The sequence below is a fragment of the Palaemon carinicauda genome, unplaced genomic scaffold (genome assembly GCF_036898095.1).
Source record: "Palaemon carinicauda isolate YSFRI2023 unplaced genomic scaffold, ASM3689809v2 scaffold957, whole genome shotgun sequence".
In the NCBI taxonomy this organism is placed as follows: Eukaryota; Metazoa; Arthropoda; class Malacostraca; order Decapoda; family Palaemonidae; genus Palaemon; species Palaemon carinicauda.
The window spans coordinates 7,501-13,635 of record NW_027172266.1 but is presented as its reverse complement, the minus strand read 5'-3'; positions in this window follow the sequence as shown (position 1 = coordinate 13,635).

The window sequence follows — 6,135 nt, the reverse complement described above, 5'->3', positions numbered from 1 at the left end:
GGAAGTGGGTCTGGCTAGTGGTTGTGACCTGGGAAGGGGGTCCGGCTAGCGGTTGTGACCTGGGAAGTGGGTCTGGCTAGTGGTTGTGACCTGGGAAGGGGGTCCGGCTAGCGGTTGTGACCTGGGAAGTGGGTCTGGCTAGTGATTGTGACCTGGGAAGGGGGTCCGGCTAGCGGTTGTGACCTGGGAAGTGGGTCTGGCTAGTGATTGTGACCTGGGAAGGGGGTCCGGCTAGCGGTTGTGACCTGGGAAGTGGGTCTGGCTAGTGGTTGTGACCTGTTAAGGGGGTCCGGCTAGCGATTGTGACCTGGGAAGTGGGTCCGGCTTGCGGTTGTGATCTGTTAAGGGGGTCCGGCTAGCGGTTGTGACATGGGAAGTGGGTCCGGCTAGCGGTTGTGACCTGTTAAGGGGGTCCGGCTTGCGGTTGTGATCTGTTAAGGGGGTCCGGCTAGCGGTTGTGACCTGGGAAGTGGGTCTGGCTAGTGGTTGTGATCTGTTAAGGGGGTCCGGCTAGCGGTTGTGACCTGGGAAGTGAGTCTGGCTAGTGGTTGTGACCTGTTAAGGGGGTCCGGCTAGTGATTGTGACCTGGGAAGTGGGTCCGGCTTGCGGTTGTGATCTGTTAAGGGGGTCCGGCTAGCGGTTGTGACCTGGGAAGTGGGTCCGGCTAGCGGTTGTGACCTGTTAAGGGGGTCCGGCTTGCGGTTGTGATCTGTTAAGGGGGTCCGGCTAGCAGTTGTGACCTGTTAAGGGGTCTGGCTAGCGGTTGTGACCTGTTAAGGGGGTCTGGCTAGCGGTTTTGACCAGGGAAGGGGGTCCGGCTAGCGGTTGTGACCTGTTAAGGGGGTCCGGCTTGCGGTTGTGATATGTTAAGGGGGTCCGGATAGCGGTTGTGACCTGGGAAGTGGGTCCGGCTAGCGGTTGTGACCTGTTAAGGGGGTCTGGCTTGAGGTTGTGATCTGTTAAGGGGGTCCGGCTAGCGGTTTTGACCTGTTAAGGGGGTCTGGCTTGCGGTTGTGATCTGTTAAGGGGGTCTGGCTGGCGGTTGTGACCTGTTAAGGGGGGTCCGGTGTAATTAACCCCCCCCCCACTAGGAGCTGTGGCCTGGGAAGGGGGTGTCCGTGGGTCTTACCCCCGGGTAGGGGTTGTGACCTGGGAACTACTAGATTAGGTTAGGTAGGTTTGTTAGGTTCTGTACCTTTTTAAAAATCTCAAAAGTGATATATAATCACGTTTTGGCCTGTTTTCAGCAGCTTACATGAACCATAAATTTTCCAACTGCTTATCTTGTGCTTATTTTGCATTTCTGACCCTTATTATTGTTGCAAATCATTCGTTTATGACATTTCCCAGCTCAAAAAACCCTGGTTTCCCACTGGGGTCCCCCCATAATTATCCTTATATAAGGGGGTCCAAAAACTCATGAACGGGTGGTTTGCCCCCAATAATCATGGTCAGAAATGCATAAAACACAAGATAGCGAGTATGGAAAATATGTGGCTCATGTTTTTTGCTAGAAATTAAAGTATCATATATTTACCTCGACAACAAATGGTGTGGATGTATTCTGATAGGTTGATGTATCTTTTAATAAAGCAGATGTGGATTTTGATTGGAAAAACTTCATTGGAGTCTCAACAGATGGTATGGCATCTATCTTCTTCGTCTTCTATGTCGGCCTCTTTTCCCACTTTTATGTGGGGTCGATGTTTCTGACCAGCTTTCTCCATCTACCTCTGTCCCACACTCCATCACCGGTTAATCCCTTTGATCGAAGGTCATCCTTGATACAGTCCATCCTCCTTCGCTTTGGTCTCCCTCTCCTTCTCGTTCCCTGTACCTCCATTTCCATCACCCTCCTCCCAATATACTGTTCATCTCTTCTCATGATATGACCACACTGCCGCAGTCTACTTTCTTGGATCTTATCTGATAGTTTTCTAACTCCTGTGGCACCCCTAATTAGATGGTATGCCATCTATGCTAGGTACTCATGATTTCTGGCGTATGTAAAAATAGGAAGATTTTGCAGTTCTTGCGACACACTGTATTATCCATCATCAAGCATTGGCAGTAAGGTCTTGCCAACCAGATTTAGAGAAGGTGATGTGTGATGTCATGAAAATAGCTAATTTCATCAAGTGATGTGCTTTAAACTCAAGACTGTTTAGTTGTTTGTGTGGGGAGATTAATTCTGAACATCACCGTCTGTTGTATTATGCTCCAACCTGATGGCTATCGCGAGGAAATGTTCTCGAAAGAGTATTTCTCCTTAAAACTGAGACTGAAATGTATTTGGATGATAAGGGCCATAATTTAGCAGGGAAACTGAGAAATCCAAAATTTATTTCCATTTTGTGTTATTTAGTGGACATACTTTCGCATATAAATGCCCTGAAGACATCACTGCAAGGACTAGAGGAAAAGCTCATCTTACTGAATGAAAAAAATACAAACATTTCGTAGCAAACTGGATTTTTGGGGACACCAAATTGAAAACTGGCAGAATAGCTGCATCTCCTAAGTTAGGAGAGTTCTTGGAAGATAAAGATTCTATACAACGAGCGATATTATTATTATTATTACTATCCAAGCTACAACCCTTATTGGAAAAGCAAGATGCTATAAGGCCAGGGGCTCCAATAGGGAAAAATAGCCCAGTGAGGAAAGGAAATAAGGAAATAAATAACTGAAGAGAACGAATTAACAATAAATCATTCTAAAAAAAGTAATGTCAAAAGAGATATGTCACATATAAACTATAAAAAGACTCATGTCCGCCTGGTCAACAAAAAAGCATTTGCTCCAACTATGAACTTTTGAAGTTCCACTGATTCAACAACCCGATTAGGAAGATCATTCCACAACTTGGTAACAGCTGGAATAAAACTTCTAGAGTACTGTGTAGTATTGAGTCTTACGATGGAGAAGGTCTAAGAGGATAATGAACACAGCCATTCCAACACCTTCTAAAAACGTAACAGACACCTCACACGTCTCGAACTGTCGACCTAACTACGCCATGACTCCTCTCTGCTGGGAGGAAGGGCGATCGTGGCTGGTACAACACACAAACATACGCTACCGGGGTCTAGCGATGTCAGGCAGGGCAGCCGGTTGGGACTTCGGTCTACCCCAAAAGCCAAAGCAAAGTCCTTCAAAAGAAGGCAACCGTGTCATCCCATACGAATGGGGGAAGAAAGCACGCTAAAGGTTTAAAGGTTTAAAGGTCGCTCATGAATGGCAGAGGCAAGGGACAGTGACAATGCCCTAGCAATCAGGACAATGCCCTAGAGACTGACCATATATTATATGATCAGCGCCCAAACCTCCTCTCCACCCAAGCTAGGACCAGGGAGGGCCAGGCAGTGACTGCTGATGACTCAGCAGATAGACCTATAGGCTACCCCAAACCCCCAACCTTAGCTCACAAGGATGGTAAGGTTGCAGACACTAATGGCACTAACGAGTCTGAGCGGGACTCGAACCCCCGACTGGGAAACACCAGGCAGAGACGTTACCAATCAGGCCACAGCTAATATAAGATGAATGAGTGCGCCTTTATATAGCCTGCTGCCGAGGATGGAAGAATATTTCCCTGAAATTTAGCCGCTCAACTATGCTTGAATTCAGAATCCACTCACATATAACACTGAACATCTGCCAGATGAACCATATGGACTGGCAGAAGAAATACTTGAAATAAAGAAAGCAAGCTGATACAAATGCAATTTAACCTACCAGAAATTATCTTAAATTTGGATTAGCTATGGTAAGCAGCTCTTCTAGGAGAAGGACACTTCAAAATCAAACCATTGTTCTCTAATCTTAGGTAGTGCCATAGCCTCTGTACCATGGTCTTCCACTGTCTTGGGTTATAGTTCTCTTGCTTGAGGGTACACTGGGTCACACTGTTCTATCTAGTTTCTCTTCCTCTTGTTATGTTTATGTTTTTATAGTTTATATAGGATATACTGTATTTATTTTAATGTTTTTACTATTCTTAAAATATTTTATTTTTCCTTGTTTCCGTTCCTCACTGGGCTATTTTCCCTATTGGGGCCCCTGGGCTTATAGCATGCTGCTTTTCCAACTAGGGTTGTAGCTTAGCATTTAATAATAATAATAATAATAATAATAATAATAACAAAGAGTTACCTCTGGCAAGTTTAGAAGCAGTTAAATTGCTTTTACCATTTGGTTTAACTTACCGAAGGTATCTTTTTTCATACTACTGAAGATTCTTTTAAGTACATATACTTATTTTTTCCACTTTTTTTTCCAACTGAACGTGTGGTTATTTACATGAAATTCTTTATTTCCAGCAGAAGTAGGTAGTAGGTTGGCCAGGGCACCAGCTACCCGTTGAGACACTACCGCTAGAGTTATTGGATCCTTTGACTGGCCAGTCAGTAATGCATTGGATCCCTCTCGCTGGTTACGGCTCATTTTTTATTTGCCTACACATACACCGAATAGTCTGGCGTATTCTTTACACATTCTCGTCTCTCCTCTTACACCTGACAACACTGATATTACCAAACACTTCTTCTTCGATCAAGGGGCCAATTACTGTACTGTAATTGTCCAATGGCTACTTTCCTCTTGGTAAGGGTAAAAGATACTCTTTTGCTATGGTAAGCAGCTCTTCTAGGAGAAGGACACTCCAAAATCAAACCATTGATCTCTAATCGTGGGTAGTGCCATAGCCTCTTTATCATGGTCTTCCACTGTCTAGGGTTAGAGTTCTCTTGCTTAAGGGTACACTCGGGCACACTATTCTATCTAATTTCTCTTCCTCTGGTTTTGTTAAAGTTTTTACAGTTTATATAAGAAATATTTATTTTAATGTTACTGTTCTTGAAATATTTAATTTTTCCTTGTTTCCTTTCCTCACTGGGCTATTTTCCCTGTTGGGGCCCTTGGGCTTATAGCATCCTGCTTTTCCAACTAGGGTTGTAGCTTAGCAAGCACTAATAATAAGTATTCATTGATTTATTTGTCATTTCCCCCTGATAAACATTATTTCAATTATATCTCCATTTATTCTCAACTTTATCACAGATATACATTTTTTTTACTTTTTTTCAAGAGAATTGATAAAATTTCTTGAGAGGTTTGTTTCAATAATAATCGAATAAAGGAAGGTTCAACTACTAAAAGAGTTTGTTTTTCATTAATCATGTACAAAATAATAGATATGGTGTGGTGGTTAACGAGCTTTCTGCTAGGTAGGATTTTGAAAAATGTAACCAAGTTGTGGAATGATCTTCCTAATCGGGTAGTTGAATCAGTAGAACTTCAAAAGTTCAAACTCGCAGCGAATGTTTTTATGTTGAACAAACTTACAAAAGTATCTTTTATAGTATATAAATTAAATGTTGTAATGTTGTTAATGTTTTAAAGGTATTTTATTTTAATTGTTCATTACTTCTTATATCGTTTATTTATTTCCTTATTTCCCCACTGGGCTCTTTTTTCCTGATGGAGCCCTTGGGCTTATAGCATCTTGCTTTTCCAACTAGTATTGTAGCTTAGCTAGTAATAATAATAATAATATCTCTTTATATAGTTTATATATGCAAGATCTAGTTAAAAGTTGTTACTGATTTTCAGATATTCTATATTATTTATTCACTGCTTTTCGTGTGATTTATTTATTTCCTTATTTCCTCACTGGGCTATTTATCCCCGATGGAGCCCTTGGGCTTATAGCATCCTGCTTATCCAATTAGGGTTGTAGCTTTTTGCAATTAAATTTTTGGGTTCAAAGTAAACACATTTTCCTTCATTTATATTTATTTTCAGTAAAAAAAACTCCAAAAGTCAATTAAATGTCAGTACAAAATTCCATTACACATTACTCTTTAATGTACTCTATGAAAAAGGCAATATATATATATATATATATATATATATATATATATATGCATATATACCTATATATATATATATATATATATATATATATATATATATATATATAAATATACTGAATATACATATATACTGCATATATATATAAATATATATATATATAAATATATATATATGCAGTATATATATATATATATATATATATATATGTATATACAGTATATATATATATATATATATATATATATATATATATATGT